Source organism: Lynx rufus, unplaced genomic scaffold (genome assembly GCF_022079265.1).
Source record: "Lynx rufus isolate CCGP_SWC_20201006 ecotype Redwood Valley unplaced genomic scaffold, mLynRuf1.p SCAF_3, whole genome shotgun sequence".
In the NCBI taxonomy this organism is placed as follows: Eukaryota; Metazoa; Chordata; class Mammalia; order Carnivora; family Felidae; genus Lynx; species Lynx rufus.
In genome coordinates this window covers 144,446,013-144,456,243 of record NW_025814845.1, presented here as the reverse complement: position 1 = coordinate 144,456,243, position 10,231 = coordinate 144,446,013, and the positions used below count along the sequence as shown (strand labels likewise).

General features: G+C 38.9%; 1 long non-coding RNA gene across 1 annotated transcript in view; it reads right to left on the bottom strand.

Moving 5' to 3' along the window:
- Nucleotides 1-4,597: 4,597 nt before the first annotated feature.
- LOC124520079 (uncharacterized) overlaps nt 4,598-10,231 on the bottom strand; it is a 178,780-nt gene continuing 173,146 nt past the window's right edge. The window contains exon 4 of the long non-coding RNA XR_006964245.1: nt 4,598-4,862. This is a non-coding gene — a long non-coding RNA (uncharacterized LOC124520079). The remainder of the gene's footprint in view (nt 4,863-10,231) is intronic.

The following is a 10,231-nucleotide window of genomic DNA, read 5'->3' as shown; positions in this document are numbered from 1 at the left end:
CCTGGAGCCTGCTTCGGATTCTGTCTCTCTCACTCTCTCTCTCTTTCTCTTTCATGCTCTCTCTCTGCCCACCCCCCCCCCCCGCCACTCATGCTCTGTCTCTTAAAAATAAATAAACATTAAAAAATGTTTTTTAAATGAATGAGTTGGGGAATATGTTTTTTAAATCAGTAAATAAATCGATCATAATTTTTACTGTGAGGATGTATACTTATTGTATAATGAAGGCTTGACTTTTGATAAACAACTATACATAATAACAAAACTGGATACATTTTTAAAAAGTGCTCTTTGGGCAAGGTGCACTGTTCTGTGCCATCGGAGAATTAATGGAGATATATTCAACTATTTTGTTTAGGTGGGGAGGTCAGGTTCTGTCTTAACTGCTTTAGATATGTTATCTCTTATGGTCCACACCATAGCACCATGAAATAGTTAATGTTATCTCCATGTTAAAAGAAGGATTTTTTTGATGCTATAATTTTAAAATAACTTGGTAATTAAAACATTCCTAAAAGAGATTTCTCAGAGTGGGGAAAAAAAGGTAAATCACAGAGGATTATGTATTTGTTTGTTAACTTCTACCCCTTCTCAAAAGTAATCTGAAACATACAAAACATGGGTTCAAAAGATTAATAAGCTGCAGTTGTATTTCAGAACCATGAAAATAAAATGTAACCAGATAAATCATAGTAAGTTCCTATATCAGAAAGAAAGGTATTTAGCAATGAGTTTCTCAGGGGAGACAAGTTTTTTTTTTCTTGGAACCAAATTCTAAAAGAATGTCTCATATGAGGATTTATATAGGTCACATTAAATAATGTAATAGACGGTGTCAGAGTAAATGAAGGAGCAAATTTCTTATGCCTCTTTCTTGTTGCGACCTCCATAAAAACTGAGAAAATCCCATTACGTTGCAGCACAGGGAGGGCGTCTGGAAAGGGCAAAGCTGATGGCCAAGTACATTGCTTTTCAGCCATAGAATCCAACTCAAGGGCACAACTTAAAGCCTGCTGAGGAGTCGATGTCAATTATTTCCCTGAGATGGTCTTTTCTTATGGACACTTCTTTCAAATGGGCATTTTTAAAAGGCTAGAATAGGGCACTTTAGGGTCATATTCCTGGATGAAAACCTAGTAAATTCCTTTGTCTGGAATTAAGGGTAGACCTGCATACTGTAGATACCACAAGAAGCTTTACTAGTATTTTAACCCTAAGAGTGCCCACCTCACATGGGACAGCGAGCACAGGTAAACCAGCTTTCCAGGATTTTTCTCACGTGGTCACTTTTGATTCACTCCTGGAGAGATTATATTTAGTGCAAGAATAAAAACCAATGCTGGGGCGCCTGGGTGGCTCAGTCGGTTAAGCGTCTGACTTCAGCCAGGTCACGATCTCGCGGTCCGTGAGTTCGAGCCCCGCGTCAGGCTCTGGGCTGATGGCTCAGAGCCTGGAGCCTGTTTCCGAGTCTGTGTGTGTGTCTCTCTCTCTCTGCCCCTCCCCCGTTCATGCTCTGTCTCTCTCTGTCCCAAAAAATAAATAAACGTTGAAAAAAAATTTTTTTTTAAAAAAAAGAATAAAAACCAATGCTTATAAGCACTAGCAAAACAATTTTAGTTCACCAAATGCTTCATTCTCAGAATTTCTTTGCATTCAAAAACGTAAAGGTTACCTAAAATGTTTATAGTAACAAGAACCAATCCTTTCCCAGAGATTCTTTGGAGAGTTAGGGTTAGGGTTAGAAAAAGAATTACGATTACTTCCGAGGGTAGACATTAGGATTATTTTTAAATCATATTCCAGTTTATTTCTGTTCCTACTTTTATGTCTAAGATTTTTTATCCTATTTTGAATAAGCCATATCATTTCAACTCTATATTAAATAGTTCACTAGCATATGGAAGTTTATAAATTCAGGCAAAAGGAGATTGGGGTTTAAATAATTCAAAATGATGACATTACCCTGTGATTTCATTTTCTACATTTTTGGGTAGAAAAAGACATTTCATCTCAGCTGCAAGAATTTTACAGGCTGGGAAAGATGCAGACAGCAAAACAATACAGTCTTTGAAATCCCCAAAGCAGTAGAAGTTTCCTGTCATAGGCTTAGCTGTTCTGCTAGGAAAGTCTCAAAGGAGGCAAAGGCACTTTCTGAAAACTACAAAGCGGTGACTGAAGGCATGGCAGTCAGTAGCCCCAGTGCCATTGAACAAGTTTTTCTTCTGCAACAAGACTCAATTTGTATTATCTGATACTCCTAAAATTACACATAGTCGTATTTGCTTACTTCAGCAAAATCTTCCCCAAACTCAGAAAGTCCTTTCTTCTTACCGCCTTTAAAGTAAATAAAGTCAAGATAAGCTGGTTTACCTACTATGTGTTGCTTGATTTTTTTTTTTTTAACCAAGGCAGTTAACTGCTAAGCTGAACATTCAAGACCCTTAGGACTCAATCAGGAAATAACTTTATTCTTTGCCCTATGCCATTTAAGCTTACACTGTGAGACTAGTTCTTTCCCTACCCCTGTAAGAAATCACTGATAAAGTCCATAGCGTCTTCAATCACTATTAGAGAATAAGAGGACCTCCGTTCAATTTCAAGCATAAGAATAGTAATAAATGTATCCAGCCTAGTGCAATTTTCTAAAAGTCTGAACTTTTACTTAAAGTTAAAGCATCTTGCCCCTCCTGGGTTCAACAGGCTCAGGAGGCTATAATGAAACTATATTCAACTTTTCTATTTCCCTCCCTCACTACCTCTTCTCCCAGCTGGTTTTCCAACTCGGACTTGCGTCGCTCTGGGTTTGGAGCAGAGGAAAGAAAGGTAAGAGGCAGAACAAGTGCCATCTGGTGCTGGTTTCTAGAGGCAGGTGTCTGTGGTGACCCCTCACTGGGGAGGGCGGGGGCGGGGAATAAACCTGATTTCTTTCCTTGGCTGGCATGTGGTACTTCAGTTTAGCCTGAGAACAACTGTCTACACTTACAGTAACAGCAGCAATAAACTTTTCTCTGGCAGACACGTTTGGTCTTCTCTCTCTGTAAATTCAGGAGTCCACCCCGTTTCAGAGTCCTCTTGAACAGGATTTAAAGCGGCTCCAGTACTGCTCTCTCTCCTAGGGGCTCATATCTGATCGACAGTCCCCATCTCTCCGGCACAGAAGGATCAGAGCCAAAACCTCTTGCCTGTGGAATCCTCAGACGGGGCTTCTCCTATTTATTTCCCCCCACCCACACCGGGACTTAAGGAAGGCTGGCTAATATTCTTTATCTGATCCTCTAGCGCCCTCTTCTGGATCTTCGCTTCCTCAACATCTGTGCTGTTGTGGAAGACCCCTGAATTCAGAGCACTTAACAGTGACTCTGCTTTCCTGACTGCACCCTCACTGTTTTCGGCTATGCTGAGCAGCAGCAAAGATATATTATGCTCTGTAATTTGTCCCTGGAGTTAGATGCAAAAGAAGTGAGGTTTCTTATCGTATGCCCTGACCCATCCAAAAGTAGGGATGGATGGGCCTCTAAGATATCTGCCATAGCATCACAGTTAAAGGGAAATTCCAGTGGCATCTCTCCTAGTATCCTGGAGTTATGCCACTGGAATACTGTGTACTAGCTCCAACATCTCTTCTGTTGAAGGGGAAATATCCTCAATTTCTTTTTTAGACTTCAGTAAACCGATCAGGTCAGCGGTCTTCTTGGGGAGCACTCCAGTTACCACCACAAAGACCAGGTGAGCCACTTCCTAAGGCCATTGGTTCTCACTGAAAGATCTCCTTCAGGGTGCAGGACGACATAGTGCTATCTATCAGCCCAAGGCATAAATTTGTGCATGGTGGTGGATGATATTCATCACTACAGATATATTCCCTAGATTCCATCCACTGAGTTCCAGTTATTTCCAACAACTCCAGAGCCCTATGGTTGTGTATGATCTCAAGAAAAAGTGGCCATTCCACTAGGTTTAGAATGCACATGCTCACATTTGGAATGGCATCTCCTGCTCTCTTGGGCCAAAAGTTATTCATCACCAAGGGGAAGGAAAATCTGATATTTTGCACAGCATGCTCTGAGAGCAACCTGCTTCAAAATTGCCTGTGGTGCTTGGTAAATATGATGGTTTCCATACCTGCTCCGAAGATACCAACCCAGAATATCTACAGTTTGAATGCTAGAAATTACATATTGAAGAAACACTCCAGCTAATTCTTATACACACACAGCAAAGTTTGAGGGCTCTGAGGTAGACAATGAAAGAAGTAAAAGCCAGAGAAAACACACCTGTTCTAAAAAGTCGTATTTTCTTTAAACCTTTGTTCCTGACTTCTTTGCCTGATGACCTCCTCCTCTGCCTTTTTGTGTATGAGGTTGACTTTAACAAGAGGGGAAAAAAGATATAAAAATAAGAATTACAAAGGTTAAATTCCCATTTATAAGGCAGAGTGTTAAGAGACGCCATCTATAGCTATTGAAACAATAAATAAAAACGTAAGCATATTATTTTAGATGATAAAGGTCATCTCAAGGATCTAAAAGCAGTGAACGAAAGTGTATATTGGCAGGACCAGCAACAGTATGAAACAGGCTAAATCTATAGTGTGATTTTTTAATACAGATAGGTATTATTTTATTGTACTGCTTAATACACTTTTCAAAATAAATTTTATTAAACATGCTGATAAATAATAAATTCTGACTTTTAGTGTGGCTTATATGAACTCTTCCTCTCTTAGGTTCAAAGGGATTTATTCCAGCAGGTTGGAAGCCTCTTCTGAACGTTCTCTTTTTCTTTGGAGTCTGGAATGCTTTTGAGATGTCTGCTTTTGTGCTCTTATTAGCTATTTCATTGGTGAAATCAGCATCCTCCTGCTGTCAAAAAGGGAAGAGAAGAAGAAAATTAAACTTTTTTTTTTCTTAGAAAGTGAGTTAGAATGAACTTCCTGTTCCCACAGAGCGATGATGCTGCCCATGTTACACTATTAAACATCCCCTGTTAACAGTAGCACAGAACATAACAGTTAAATCATTTCATGCCCAGCGTAGCAGGAGTTGTGTGTCCCTGGAGCACTGATAGGATGAAGACAAGACCTGACCATTGATCATAAGCCTTTATTTCCACTGGATACTTTCCAGTGTTGCCAATGATACATGTGCTGTGGGAGCTCTATCCCTGAGAGGGCCATGTGTGAAAGATGGACAGTTGCCTTAATTTTAATGTAAAATAGGAAGAATGTAAGAGAGGAAACATTTATTGAGTTCTGACAGTAGGCTCAATATTTTAAATTACTTTATTTCATTTCATTTTCACCCTGTGAAGTAGATTATTAATTTCACTAATTTATTAGATTGGGGAGACTGGTATTCAGAAAGGTTAAGTAGTTTGACCAAGATCCATTTAGAAAGCAGTGAAGTAAGATTCAACCCTCAGTCTGTCTAAAAATCGATTCAGAGCTACTGGCTACTGGTAGATGTGCTGAGGGGACTCCATCCCATTATGGGACTCTTTCAAGGATTAAGTATTGTATAATGAATATAAAGGCTTCTAGTCAAAATACAGTAAATGTTAGTTCCCTTCTTTAAAAACAAGGCCTCCAGCCAGAGTCTCTTGGGTTAAATGAGAAGAAATTGTGTATGTACATCCCCAACTTTAATTCAGACTCCTTGCAGGCAGGAGATCTTGTGTTCATCATGTATCCATAATGCTTAAAAGGTGCACATGGCAGATGTTCACTATTTATCTCCTGAATATTAAACGATTAAACAACGAGATGAAAGATGGATAAAAGATTTGATTCCTCATCCAAAAGATCAAAGAAATAACTGACGTCCAGAAAACAGCAAAAAGGACAAAGATGGACATTTTGACATAATCAGCTTGAGGCACTCCTGTTAACACTACCTAGTCAGTCATGTCAAAATGAAAAGCACTGATTTCTTCTCTCTCTCTTTTTTTTAACCATGTATGACATAGAAATCACCAACACCTGGATGGGGCAGTTGGTTAATGTCCAACTCTTGATCTTGGCTCAGGTCATGATCTCACAGTTCATGAGTTTGAGCCCTGCATCAGGCTGTGTGCTGACAGTGCAGAGCCTGCTTGGGATTCTCTCTCTCCTTCTCTCTGTCCTTCCCCTGCTTGTCCACTCGCTTGCTCTCTCTCAAAATAAATAAATAAACTTTACAAATTTCTTTAAAAATAAAAAAAAAAGAAATCACTACCTTCTCTCTCCTCTGCTTCCTAGGGCCTGATCACAGGTGTTTTACTTCCTAACCCCTGCTCCCCTGTTCATGAATCTGGCATCATGTCTAAAACCTACAGGGTAATAGCCAGCCCACTTGTACATACTGGTGAATTTCCAAGGGTCCTTGTAACTATTGGAGTGCTATGATAATAGTCATAAATAGTGTTTATGAACTTCAAGGAATGTTTAGGCTTTGAGTTATGCATGTTTCAGGATCCAACCTGAGCTCTGTGCTTAGCTCCATGGACTCCAAGAACCCTAGTAGATAACTGTAAAACCCTCCGAACTGATCAATATGTCCATTATATACCTAACAGCCCTGCTTAACTTGAAATTCACATTCATAAGTCCACATTTTCTTTACACACACTACCACACACATGTACAAATGCATATACACAACAACAAATGAAGGCGGCTGGTCAGTGAGGCAGGAAAAAAATATCAAAATACATTAAATCTAAGATTATCTACAAAAAATCAGTTGTTTAAAATGGAACATTCACACAATGATGAATATTACTTCTGCCCTTCAGTCTTTAATCAAACAAGACATTCTTCACCTCAGGTTTTAAAAGTATCAGTCAGCTATTTCTGATGGCTTTTTTTACACCGAAAATTAATCCAAAGTCTCTGCTATGACTAACAACTTCCATTATAAACAGCAGCATCTAGCTATTGATTTATTATCTACTCCCACTTGGCATAATACACCTTGGGTCCTTTTAAAAAACCTTGTGAGATTCACCTCGGTCCCATATGGCTAAGTGATAGAATCAAACCCACCATGGTCATAGACTCCAGGTGCAATTTTACTTGTCATCTTGAAAAAGCTCAGACCTTGCTTCCAGATTCAACTTTCTCTTGAACTTGGATGGCTGTTTTGCCTAGTTTGCTCTTCCGCAAGTTATCATTTCTCTTACTTTAATGCACACCCTGCAAAATGCCAACATAGCTGGACTTTTTACTGACTACATCTGAACAGAGGTCTGTTTTACTACCCTTTTGACTAGCTCAATTTGTCTTCATGACAGCAAGTTAAATAAGAGCACTAATTTCATACAGAGAAGAGGGTTTCCCTAATGAAAAATGAGCAATGTTAAATCTACAAAGGATTGTGGGCAGTGAGTCCATTTTGTTTCTCTGAATTTTAAACACTGGGAACTTCACTCTTTGAATCAGTGGAGACCCATCTGAGTGTTTGGAGAGCACTCACTGTACTCTCTAAGGTAGATGAAACAATTAAAGCTGTAGAAGATCTCTTGGACCATACAATCCACTCCCTGATAGGACAAGATGTCTGTAAGTAACAGATGTTGGACTGGTTTGTGGTATCAGGACGTTCATGCGAAAATAGATTATATAACTTCCCTTGAGGAAATGATAATATAGACACCTTAATAGCATTTCCTCCTTAATTTCCATATTATGTGTTAATAAATATCATTGCATAAGTGATCTGATCTAAGTGTCTACCTAATCTCCATTCTTCACCTCCCACTTAATTTCTTTCTTATGACATAGAATGTGATTTTCTCATTATCAAAGCTAAATAAAAAGTTACCTGTCTCCCCAAGAGAAGAAACATTTTGATTAAGGAAGAAAAAGAAGGCAAGTAAGAAGAGAACTTGGACTACTTAACCATATCCACTCTAAGGTGCACCCTCAGGAGCTGGCAAATCATTGTAAAACAGACCTGTCATGTGCCCTGTGTGTTTCCTGTATTATAATGTGATCTACATTCATAAAAAAGATAATCCTTCCCCTCAAAATTAGAGTGAAAAGGAAGAAAACGAATCGCTCCTTCCTACATAACCACTCATTGTTCTGCTTCCATTCTAGGGGTTCTTAACCTGGGACCCATAGATAGAATGAGAGAGTCCATGAACTTGGATTCGAAAAAATACATCTTTATTATTTTAAATGACTTTAGGTGAAATTTAGTAATGCATTCAATTTTAAATGTAGGAAAGAAGTACCAGTGATGCCTGTCATTTTGTCACAAATAACGGACATATTTTCATATCACACTATGGCAGTCACAGATATCTCAAAATATTATTTATGCTCATGCCTAATTTGATATCATGATAGTTATTAAACCACTTCCAGACTGCACCCAACTTTCCTGTTTAAAGATGCTTGTGCCCTTGCTGTGATGAGCACCGGGTATTGGATGGAAGTGTTGAATCACTATATTGTACACCTGAAACTAATATTACACTATATATATGTTAACTAGCTGGAATTTAAACAAAAAACTTAAAAAAATAATAAATAAAGATGCTCACGCAACATAGCTGGCCAAACTACTGGATAATTCCTCATCTCAGAGTTACTCAGTTAATAGCAAAATCTAGTATTTGCATAGATACCCAGACAATGACTGTGTTTTCCAGTGTTCTGCATCTGCACTTGTTTGTTGACCAAGTGTGGAAAAAGATGAAAACTTATATGGTGATGTTTTTCATATCTAGGCAGATCAAATTTCGATTCCTAATCCTCCATAGGACAGCACAGCTTGTGGAACATAAAGAGGTCATGGTCCACGAGTAGTTAGCTTTCACACTGATAAATATTTAAAAGATAACATTGAACTTTAACTTGTCTATATTTTAAACTGTTTATCTGGTCAATTAATACATGAATATCGAAGCACATATATTACTATATCACAAACTTGTTTAATCCTATGGCAAAAACATTTTAATACAATTGGCTTCCTTTTTAATCCTACATGTTTTATTTTATGCATTTTAAAATATTATCCTGGGGCACCTGGCTCGCTCAGTCGGTTAATCATTCAACTTCAGCTCAGGTCATGATCTCGTGGTTGGTGAGTTGGAGTCTCGCGTTGGGGTCTGTGCTGACAGCTCAGAGCCTGGAGCCTGCTTCAGATACTGTGTCTCCCTCTCTCTGCTCCTACCCTGCCCCTCTCAAAAATAAATAACCATTTGGGGCACCTGGGTGGCTCAGTCGGTTAAGCAACTGGCTTCGGCTCAGGTCATGATCTCACGGTTCGTGAGTTGGAGCCCCATGTCGGGCTCCGTGCTGACAGCTCAGAACCTGGAGCCTGCTTTGTATGCGGTGTCTCTTTCTCCCTCTGCCCGTCTCCTGCTTGTGTTCTGTCTCTCCCTCAAAAATAAAAAAATATATATTTAAAAAAATTTTTAATAAATAAACATTTAAAAAATCTTTAAAAAAAATAAATAAAATAAAATATTATCCTAAAAAGGGATTTACAGGTTTCACCAGACTGCCCAAAGTGTCCCATTTGCTGCTGTTACAAATTACCACAAATTTAGAGGCTTAAAACAACACGGATTTATTATTTTATAGATCTGGAGGGCATAAGTCAAAAATGGAGGGTCATGAAGCTAAAACCAAAGTGTCAGCAGACTGTGCCCTTTCTGGTTGCTGCCAGGGGGATCTGTTTTCTCATCTTTTCCAGCTCTAGAGAGGAACACACGTCTTGTCTCATTGCACCCAGCCTGCAATTACATCTCTCCAGTCCCTGCTTCCATCATGGTGGCTCTTTCTCTGACCACCCAGTCTCCTTCTTTCACTTACAAGGAAACTTGTCATTAACATTGGGCCCACCCGGGTAATCCAGGATAATCATAATCACATCTGGAAAGTCCCCTTTGCCATGTAAAGTAATATAGTCACACGTTCTAGGCATTAGGATATGGATATCTTTAAGAGACTACTGTTCTGCCTACTATCCTGTCCATAACACACACACACACACACACACACACACACACACACACACACGTTAAGAACCCCTGTTGTATTTCCTACCACTCTTTCTGATATTACAAAGATATCAAGTAACACCCTTCATAACTCAAAGTAATGTGCCATGCTCTTTAATTTTGTTCAAAATCTTATTTAGCTAATAACTACTCTTGAGATTCACGTTCACGTTCTGGAGAATAGGGTAACATTATAATCACAAAATCTGTAACATAACGCCAAAAACTCAGTGAAAAT